At 40.6% G+C, this 9,898-nt stretch overlaps 1 long non-coding RNA gene across 4 annotated transcripts; it reads left to right on the top strand.

The window, feature by feature from the left end:
* The first annotated feature begins 756 nt into the window (after positions 1 to 756).
* LOC114808984 lies at positions 757 to 8,134 on the top strand. Of its 4 annotated transcripts, none has more exons than XR_003756734.2 (3): positions 757 to 872; positions 1,586 to 1,676; positions 7,861 to 8,134. It is a non-coding gene; the product is annotated as an uncharacterized LOC114808984 (long non-coding RNA). The 4 variants fall into 4 exon arrangements; XR_003756732.2 differs by having other exon boundaries at positions 7,827 to 8,134; XR_003756733.2 differs by having other exon boundaries at positions 757 to 991; positions 7,827 to 8,134.
* The last annotated feature ends 1,764 nt before the right edge of the window (positions 8,135 to 9,898 follow it).

Raw genomic sequence — 9,898 nt, 5'->3', positions numbered from 1 at the left:
AGAATGCCATATTCCACGTACATTGCATACTGCAGTTAAATGATCGTTGTAACCATCTTCTGTTAGCTGAACAGTTAAAATTTCATGAAGCACTCAGATCTTATTTCCTGCCAGTGGGGTTTTAACAACATAGTCATGCTTACTTAGCATGCTAAAAGAAAAATGATTTGTCCAGAAGACTCCACTCCTTTTGTGCTCAACAATCAATTATCAGTGACGATCTCTTCTGTGCCTGTGTTACACTTATACAAGGACTTGAATATTTGCAACTTCCAGAAAAGTTTTGTGCCATAACATTTCGTGCCATGCAGGTTTCGACGCAAGCAGCTTCATTATTGAGCTTGAGAGAAATACACAATACAGGGTGTTCTAGTTAATGTGACTATTTAGCAAGATAGAAGAAAAGTAGTACATTACAACGCTAGACTGCGTATATTGCAGTGCAGGGCGAGGATGCTTGCAGGCGCTGTCTAATTCCTGCCCTATTTTGAATAGAAAGAACAATTAAAGTTTATTGAGGGTTACAAAAAGCATTTCGTGCCAGAAGGAAATCAAACGCAATTGACTTTTCCAGACTAGAGAAAACCTACAGTTTTCAGCACATTCACCAGACTAAGCAAGGTCGAAGAAAAATGAATCAACAGAAGGTTCCTTCTGTGCTGAATATTGAAGAGCAGTTATCAGTGTGCCTGTTGCACACGAAACTGAACACTTACAATTTATGAAAAGTTATTTTGGCATTTCGTGTTTTGCAGGTTTCTAGACAAGTGACTTTTACAGAATTGAGAGAATTCATATCCATTCAACACCTACTTGGACTACAAGATAAAACGACCCTCACAAAGAGCTGCGCTACTTTTCTGCTGAACACTGTGGGATAAGATCAGTGTTGATAGCTCTCGTGTCTGTAATGTATTGTTTGGCTGCGTTTTCCAGATATATGGCATTTCGTACCATACGGGATTCAACGTTAACAACTTTATTATTAGGAGTGAGAGAAACACACAATTAACGTTTTTGGTTAACTGACCTACTTAGCATGAGAGAAGTAAAATGGCAATGGCAAAGCACTGATGGGCTGTCTACTACAGAAGATGCCAGAGTGTAGATACCTTCTGTTAACTATTTACTTGACTTTTCATGAAGTTCTCAGATATGCTTTCCTGCCTGTGGGCTACCACCGTGTATGTTAAAGTTTTGAACACAATGGAAAAATAATGTGTATTAATTGAACATATTCTCACTCAGAAGAATAGAAGAAAAATGAGATTTGAAGAAGATTTCATTCTTTGTGTGCTGAGCAGCTGCTGGATAGTGTAGTTATCTTCTGTACATGGAAATGAATATTTGCAATATCCAGAAGAGTTCTTGTAGCATTTTGTACCAGTCTAGTTTCACTGCAAGAGTCTATTTTTATCAAGAGTGAGGGAAAAACACATCACAGAATATTTTAGTTGACTTGCCTACTTAACAAGATAGAAGAAAAATAGCCCCATTTCGACCTCTAGACTTACTTGATGGACCGCTTACCTCAGTGAGAGGGTCACTGTAGGCAACTTCAGTTTCTGTTTGCACTCTCTTGCAGGGAGAGAACATTTGACGTTAATGAAGGCTGCAAAGAGCATTTTGTGCCAGAAAGACACCAACGTAGGAGACTTTTCCAGAAAGGAGAAAAAGTACAGTTTTCAGCAAATTCACTTTTAACGTAGCAAGCTAAAAGATAAATGAATCATGCGAACACTAGGCTCTTCTTGTGCTGAACCCTGAAGAGTATTTATCATTGCTGCTGTTGCACATGAAATGGAACATTTGCAATGAGAAAAAGTTATTTTGGCGTTGCGTGTTATGCGGGTTTCAAAGCAATTGGTTCTTTTTTATCAAGATTGAGAGAAACATTACATTAATGAATTTTTATAGTTCACGTGCCCACTTAGTAAGAAAGAAGAAAAACGGCCAATGACTAGTGATTGGCATTTGACTTAGTGATAGGCTGCGAGTTACGAAACATGTTTGAATATACACCACTTCTGGTTCTGTATGAATTATTTTACATGAAAAGGAATTCTTAGAGTTGATTGAAAGCTCTTAAGAGCAAATAGTGCCACGGGAGTTTCAACGCAAGTGACCTGGTTATAATGGAGGGAATACTCAATTGGTGACCACATTCTCCCTTACTTGGGAAGCTAAGTAGAAAAACGATTCAGGAGAGGACCTGCCTCCTTGGGTGCCAAACACTGTGAACTTAAGGTAGATCTCTTGGGTGACTGTTTTGGTTGTAGTACATAGACCTGAACATATGTAATTTCAAAGAGAGATCAAATGGTTTTTCGAGTCATAAGGATTTAACTCAACTTTCTTAACATTGTGACAAAGCCAAGCCAGAGGACAGAGACCTTTGTCCCCACATCTTTCTCCTCCCTTGCAAAAGCAGTGAGTTCTGCAGCAGGCTGGGCACGGGACGCCCACAGGTTCTGGCGAAGTCGGTCTGAGGCAGCGGCCGGACACCCCAGCAGAAGAGTAGTTCATGCAGAACTCCATATTCAGGGTACTGCAACATTCTTTTTGAGCAGAACACTGCGAGTTAAAATCCGTGTAGATAACTTTTTTGCCATTAAAGTTTTATACACGGAACTAAACGTTTGCAATATACAGAAGGTTTCTTAAGACATTTTGTACCATACGGGCTTCAGCATAAGCACTTCCCTTTAAAGATTGGGAAGAAACCCGCGTTAACAATTGTTTTGGTTATCTTGCTTACTTAGTAAGATGGCAAATGCAAAACGCTTGACTACTGATGGGCTGCATCGTGCAAAACGTACTAGAGTGTAGGCATCTTTTCTATCTAAAATGCTACGTGGAGCTTAGCAGTTGAAATATCATGAAGCTCTCAGCTCTCCTTACCTGCCTGTGGAATAGCAACATAAAGGCTTCAACACAATGCAAAGATAACACGCACTCTACATATATTTACTTAGCAGTCCAGAGGACAAATGATTTTTAAAGAAGACTACACTTCTTTGGGGCTGAACAGTACTGCTGAACCAGAATCAGTCTAGATAGTTTCTGGGTCAGGATTACTGTTGTAAAGGGAACTGAATACTTGCAATTTCCAGAAGAGTTCTTATAGCATACCGTGCCATGCGAGTTTCAAAGAAAGTGGCTTCATTATTAAGATTGAGAGAAACCTACAATAATTGATTTTTAGTTACCTTGCGTATTTAACAAGATAGAAGTCAAATGGCACATGTAGAACGCTAGACTACAGAACATAGTAGAATGAAGGCGTCTTCTGTTTCCATATGAACTCTTTTTTACATGTAACAAAAACGTTTAAAGTTTATTGAAAGTTCTTATGAGAACTTGGTTCCACGGAAGTTTCATCACAAGTGACTTTTTCAGTATAAAGGAGACTCACACTCTAACTTATTTAAGCAGGCTAGAAGAAAAATGACTCATGAGACAACTAGGTTCTTTTTTGTGTGTGACTGAATTGTTGTTTTACATGGCCCTGGAGATATAAAATTTCAAGAAGAGGTCAAATAGTATTTCGTGTCATAGGAGTTTCCCTAAGGTTTCCTATTTAAGTTGCCCCCTTAGCAGGATATAAGAAAAAATAGTTCATGCCGAACACTGTATTCCAAGTACGCTGGATACTACTGTTCAAAGATCATTGTAGGCATCTTCTTTTTCTATATGAACTATGCTACCTGGAGTTGAGCAGTCGAAGTCTTATGAAGCTCCCATATAGTTCGGGCCAGAAGGGTTACAACCTTAGTGATCTTTACGGAATGGAGAAAATGCCCATTCACTCTTAGCAGACTGGAAGAAAAGCCACTTATGCAGATGACTTAACTCCAGGTGGTTCGAGATCTGGCCCTGCACCCACCGGGAATCTGGGAATCCAGAGGAGCCAGCCGGCGGGGGGGGCGGGGGGGCGGGGGAAGGAAGGGAGCGGGCAGATAAAAACCTGGCAACTGCCCTCTTGTGGCAACTGTGGAGTATTACAAGGCTGCTCAAGCGATACTTCAGTCGTTTTCACTTCGTCATCTTCTAAGTTGCCCGCTTAGCAGAACAAGAGAAAAATAGTTCATGCAGAAAACCATATTCCATGTTCGTGGTACACTACCGTTCAATGATAGGCATCTTCTGTTTGTATATGAACTATTTTATGTGGAGTTGAGTTGTTAAAGTTTCATGAAACTCTCAATTCTCATTTCGTGCTAGCGGGGTTCAGAAACAAATTCACGCTTACTTAGCAGGTTAGGAGAAAAATGACTCATGCAGAGGACTTCGTTCTTTTTTGCTGAATACTGCTGGAGAAGAATCGTGCAGGTGTCTTCTGTACCTCTAATACTGTAATCAATATGACTGAATATTTCATTCATTCAGTCATGTTTACTGAGCACTTCATGTGCACAGAACACAGGCCTTCGTGCTTGGAAGTCCAGAAACACGCAGAAACCAAAAACCTGCAAGACATGAAGGCAATGCTTGCTCAACAACGAGTTCAGAGTTTTAAGTAGCAATTTATTACAATTGAGGGAAAAACACACCACTGAATATTTTAGTTAAGTAGTTGACTTAGCAAGATAGAAGAAAAATAGTCCATTTCGAATTTTAGACAACGAGGATCATTGTCGACAACTTCTGATTCTGAACACACTATTTTGCAAAGAAAGAACATTTGAAGTTAATGGAAGTTGTCAAGAGCATTTATCAATATTCTTGTTGCACATGAAACAGAACCTTTGCAATGAGAAGAAGAGTTATTTTGGCCTTTTGTGTTATGTGGGTTTCAAAGCAACTGGCTTTATTATCAAGATTGAGAGAAACACTCATTAATGAAAAACTCTTCTACAAGTACAAATGTTCAGTTTCATGTGCAACAGCATCACTGATAAATGCCACTCAGTGTTCTGCACAGAAGGAACCTAGTCCCCTTTTTATCCTTTTTTCTTTAAGCCCGCATAGTAAGGGTGAATGAGCTGACCGACTTGTGCGTTGTCTCCATTCTGTAAAAACCACCTGCGTTGCCTTCCCTTTTGACCTAAAATGCTGTATGGCACCTTGGTTAATCTTCAACTATTCCCTCCATGCAAATTAGTGCACACAAAAACAGAAGCCTGCACTCCAGCAGCTCATCAGTACTCTAAGTACTCTAAGTAAACTAAGAAACTAAGTAACTGTAAATACACACAAGTTAGCAAAAAATACTCATTACTGTGTTTTTCTCTCAATTTAGTCATTAAGCCGCTTGGGTTGAAATTCGCATTGGAACGAAATGCTATAAGACCTCTTCTGGAAATTGCAAATATTCACTTCCAGGGACAACAGTAATTCAGGCACAGAAGACATCCACACTGATCCTTGTCCAGCACTCTTCTACACAAAAGAAGTGTTGTCCTCTGCCAGAGTCGTTTTTCTCTTAGCCTAAGCAAGAGTGAACGTGATCAATAAATATACGTGTTTGGCTTTTTACGCATTGTGTTTTAGTCTTTTTGTTGAAATCCCACTGACATGAAATGAGATCTGAGAGCTTCATGACCCTACAAATGCTCAGCTCTACATAAAAGAGTTCATGTAGAAAGGGAAGATACCTACAATGATTCTGGAACTCTAGTATACTGCACAATAGGAATAGGATGTTCTGCATGCTGCTTTTTTCTCCTGTCCCGCTAAATCGTATTAATCTATAACATTAATTGAATGTATTTTTCTCTCGATTATATGAAATCATATGCATTCAAACCTACCTAGCACAAAATATTATAGAAGAGGATCATGAAACGTCAACTGTTCAGTTCCACGTGAAACATTAGTACAGAAACAGAAGAAAGTTACAGCGATCTTGGTAGTATAACTTGCGGTGCTCCAGGAGAATAGTCTCGTGCGTGTGCCTATTTTTCTTCTGTGTTGTTCGGTAAGCTTGTTGAATAAGAAAGCCGAATAAGAAATATGAAAGCTTGTTGAATAAGAAAGCTTGTTGAATAAGAAAGCAGTGTCCGTTTCTCTTCTTCCTACGAAAGACATTTAACTTGTAACCCACATGGCACAAAACGCCATGGGCAGTCTTCTTCACATTTCAAATGGTCAGTATTTACAACAGCATTTCAGTAACTCAAGATAACCACACTGATCCTGGCTTCACAGAGTTCAGCACAAAGGGAACTTAATCTTGGCAACAGTCATTTTTCTTCTAGCTTTCTAAGAAAGGGTGAATAAGTTCACTGAGTGCTAGCTTTGTCCAGTCTGTAAAAAAGTCACTTGCACTGAAATCCTTTGGCCACAAGGATTTTTTACTGCTAAGTAAGTGGGTTTCCTTAACTAGTTTACTAAATTCAGAGTGATGAAGGTACGTAAGTTTCTGTCCAAGATCCTTGCGTTGAAAACCGCATGTCGCAAAATGCCCAAATCAACTCGGCTTCAAATTGCAAATATTAGGTTTCGTGTGCAACAGCAATATTCTTCACAGAAGAGAACGTGTGTTTTCTGTATTCTGTAAAACTCACCTGTGTTGAAACACCTCTGCCACGAAATGTTAAATGAGAGAGCTTCATGAAATTTCCCAAGTTCAGTTCCATGTGACAATAAAATACTACAAACAGAGATGAGACCTACACTGATCCTTGCATTGTAGAATACGGCTTATCGAGAATCTAGCTTTCGGCATGTACCATTTTCTTTGTGTCCTGCTTAAATAAACAGGTTGCTTTTAAAAATGTGTGTTACTTTCAATCTTATCAAAGCCTCTTGCGTGGAAACCCTTATGGCTCGAAATGCTTAATGAACTCTTCTTGAAAACGCAGATGTTCAAGTTCCATGTACAAAAGCAATACAGTAATGGAACATAGCCTTGAAGGTGTTTTGAGCACATATGGAGCCTGGTCCTAAGCATCACTCATTTTCTTCGAGCCTCCTAATTTAAGAGTGAACGTGTTTTCTCCATTCTGTGGAACTCACTTGTATTGAAACCCTTCCGGCACAAAATTTTAAATGGGAGCTTTTTGAAATTTCAAAATCTTTACTTCCATTTAAAATAATAATACAGAAACGGAAGATGCTTACACTGCACAACAACTGTAGTAATCTTCATGCACCATTTTATCTTCCAACCTTCTAAGTAAGCGAGGTATACAAAAAAGCTTGATAGAATATGCTTCTCTCAAAACCTTGTAACCCATATGCTATATTGCACTCTTCTTGAAATTTCAAATGCTCAGTTCCATGTACAACAGCAATGTAGTAACAAGAGAGATCTAGACATATCCTTGGTCTCCATCAGAAGTCTAGTTTTTTGCTAGTTATTTTTCTTCTCCCCTACTAAGTAATGAAGTTGAGGGAAAGCGTGTTTCCCTCTAGTCTGTAAAAGCCAATTGCGTTTATCTTGGACTGACATGAAGTGTCAAATGGTCTCCCTTTGAAGTTACAACTGTTCAGCTCCATATGGAAGTTATAATAATAATGATAATGATGTAATAATAATGATAATGACGGTATTTGCTAAGCGCTTACTATGTGCCCAGCTTTGTTCTAAGCCCTGGAGTAAAGGTAGTGTTTTCTGTCTGTCTCCTGTGAGTTTCACAGTCTTAATCTTCACTTTACAAGTGAGGTCACAGAGAAGTCAAGGGCCCACAGAATCTGACCTCTGACTTTCAGGCCCGTGCTCTTTGCACTGGGCCCCGCTGTATTTCAGAAGTAAAACTTGTTTGCTCTAACTGGACGTTATCTAGAGTGCTGCCCAACTTACAGATTTCAGCACTGCCGCAGGGGTTGAAGTAGGTTCCCTTCGGTATCTTGCCATCTTTCCTCTCTCTCGTTTGGTACAGATGTTAAGTGAATGTGTGTTACTCTCCACCGCAGCAAACATCACTTGCGTTGAACCCTCTCTAAGCTGGAAATTCCAAATGCATCCTTCTGGAAATCAACAATGTTCAGTTCCTGGTAAAATAGTAACCGAAGATATCTACATTGATCGTCGCCCTTAAAATTTAGCCTTATGGATTTAATTTAAATTTAGCCTTATGGATTTAACATTTGTCTCCTATCTTGCTTTGAAGCAATTTTAGAGAATGTGTGAATCGGAACGGCTTTGTAGAGAAGCACACTTGATGCGGTAAGAATCTTGTAACGACAAGGCTCCTGGTTTTCTATTTTATTCCTATTTCATTCTGGTGGTATCAAAATTATGCATCAGTTAAAGAAAAAGGATCCTGTATTGAATAGTTTAAGGCTTTATCTCCAAACGTGTAAGGTTATGCTAATCGGTACGTGTGGACTCATGTAATAAATGTTGGTATTTGTTAAGTGCTTACTATGTGCAGAGCACTGTTCTAAGCGCTGGGGTAGATACAGGGTAATCAGCTTGTCCCACGTGAGGCTCACAATCTTCATCCCCAGTTTACAGATGAGGGAACTGAGGCCCAGAGAAGTGAAGTGACTTGCCCACAGTCACACAGCTGACAAGGGGCAGAGCTGGGATTCGAACTCATGACCACTGACTCCCAAGCCCGGGCTCTTTTCCACTGATCCACGCTGCTTTCCCTGTGTCGTCTATACTCTCCTTACAGAACGCCATGCTTGTTGGAGTCAAAACTCCAGTCACCATTTTCTAGCAGGGCATGTCTTTGGCGTGAAATGCCAAAAAGAAAGTTTTGGGAATTTCAAATTTTCACTTCTCAATACCATGGTTTTACAGTCACAAAAGAAAGCTACACGGATCCTTGCCGTGCAGTATACATCAATTCAGATGTCTAGAGTTCTGCATGTTTCATCTTTCCTCTATCCTGCTAAGTAAGAAATTAAGTGGATTTCATATTTCCCACCAATCTGTCAAAGTCTTTGCGTTGAAACTTCCCTACCACAAAATGCCAAAGGGGCTCTTCTTACAATTTTAAGTGTTCCGTTCCATGAAGAAAGTATCTAGAGTAAGAGAAGATGTCTCTACACAGATCCTTGCCTTGCAGTGTACAGCTCTTCTGTAATCGAGTTTTCTGCATGGGTCGTATTTCTTCTATCTTGCAAGTTGAGTAAATGTGTGATGCTGTCCATTTTCTCAAAAGCTTTAACCCTAACGGAAACTTTAAAAGCAACCCTAATGTTAAGCCTATCCTTACCACCAGACCTGATCTTTACCCTAGGCCTTAGAGTTAAACCTAACCGTAACCTCACCATAAACCAAAGACCCTGTCCCTACCTGGAGTCCCAACCCTAGGCCAATCCTTAACCCCAACCCTTGTTATCGACAAAAATTAGACAAATTAGAAAGAGTTCATTTAGTCGATGAAGAGACGAAAGACTCCGAGAGAACGGGTCAAAGAACAGGACAGTAGGAAAGTGGCGAGCGGCCCGTTCACCCCAGTGGGGTACGAGTGACCGCAGCGCCCCGATCCCGGGCCGCCCTGCCAGCTTTATTGGTACGGTGAAACCCCCCGCTGGCACAGGGCACCCAATCGGGGCTAGGCACACATAGTAACAGTAGCCAATCAGTAAGCACTTTCGTGATCCCGTGACACCCGACCGGTCCGCGCGACAGTGGCGCACCAAGTTTGAAGAGGCACATGGTGGAGGAGTTTCACGTGGTGTGGCCATTTTACAGTCCACATGGCACAGGCAATGGCGCAGGCATTTTACGGGTCACATGGCACAGGTCCCCTGACTTGGGGTTGAGGCTGGCCTCACCATCGCCATCTTGAGGCAATCCGCAACACCCTATACCTAAATCTGGCCAGGCTCTAAAGTTTAGCCCTAACCCTAGCCATACCTTATCCCTACCTTCGACTTCAGTTTACAACTAACCCTAAAAACAAGTCTGGAATCTCACCATAATCTAAACCCTAATCCTAAACCCACCTCTACACCTAATCTTAGCCCTAAACGTAGCTCTAACCTTATAGAGAAT

The sequence above is a fragment of the Ornithorhynchus anatinus genome, unplaced genomic scaffold, assembly GCF_004115215.2.
Source record: "Ornithorhynchus anatinus isolate Pmale09 unplaced genomic scaffold, mOrnAna1.pri.v4 scaffold_82_arrow_ctg1, whole genome shotgun sequence".
Classification (NCBI taxonomy): Eukaryota; Metazoa; Chordata; class Mammalia; order Monotremata; family Ornithorhynchidae; genus Ornithorhynchus; species Ornithorhynchus anatinus.
The sequence above is the reverse complement of the archived record's forward strand: the minus strand, read 5'-3'. Positions and strand labels throughout refer to the sequence as shown.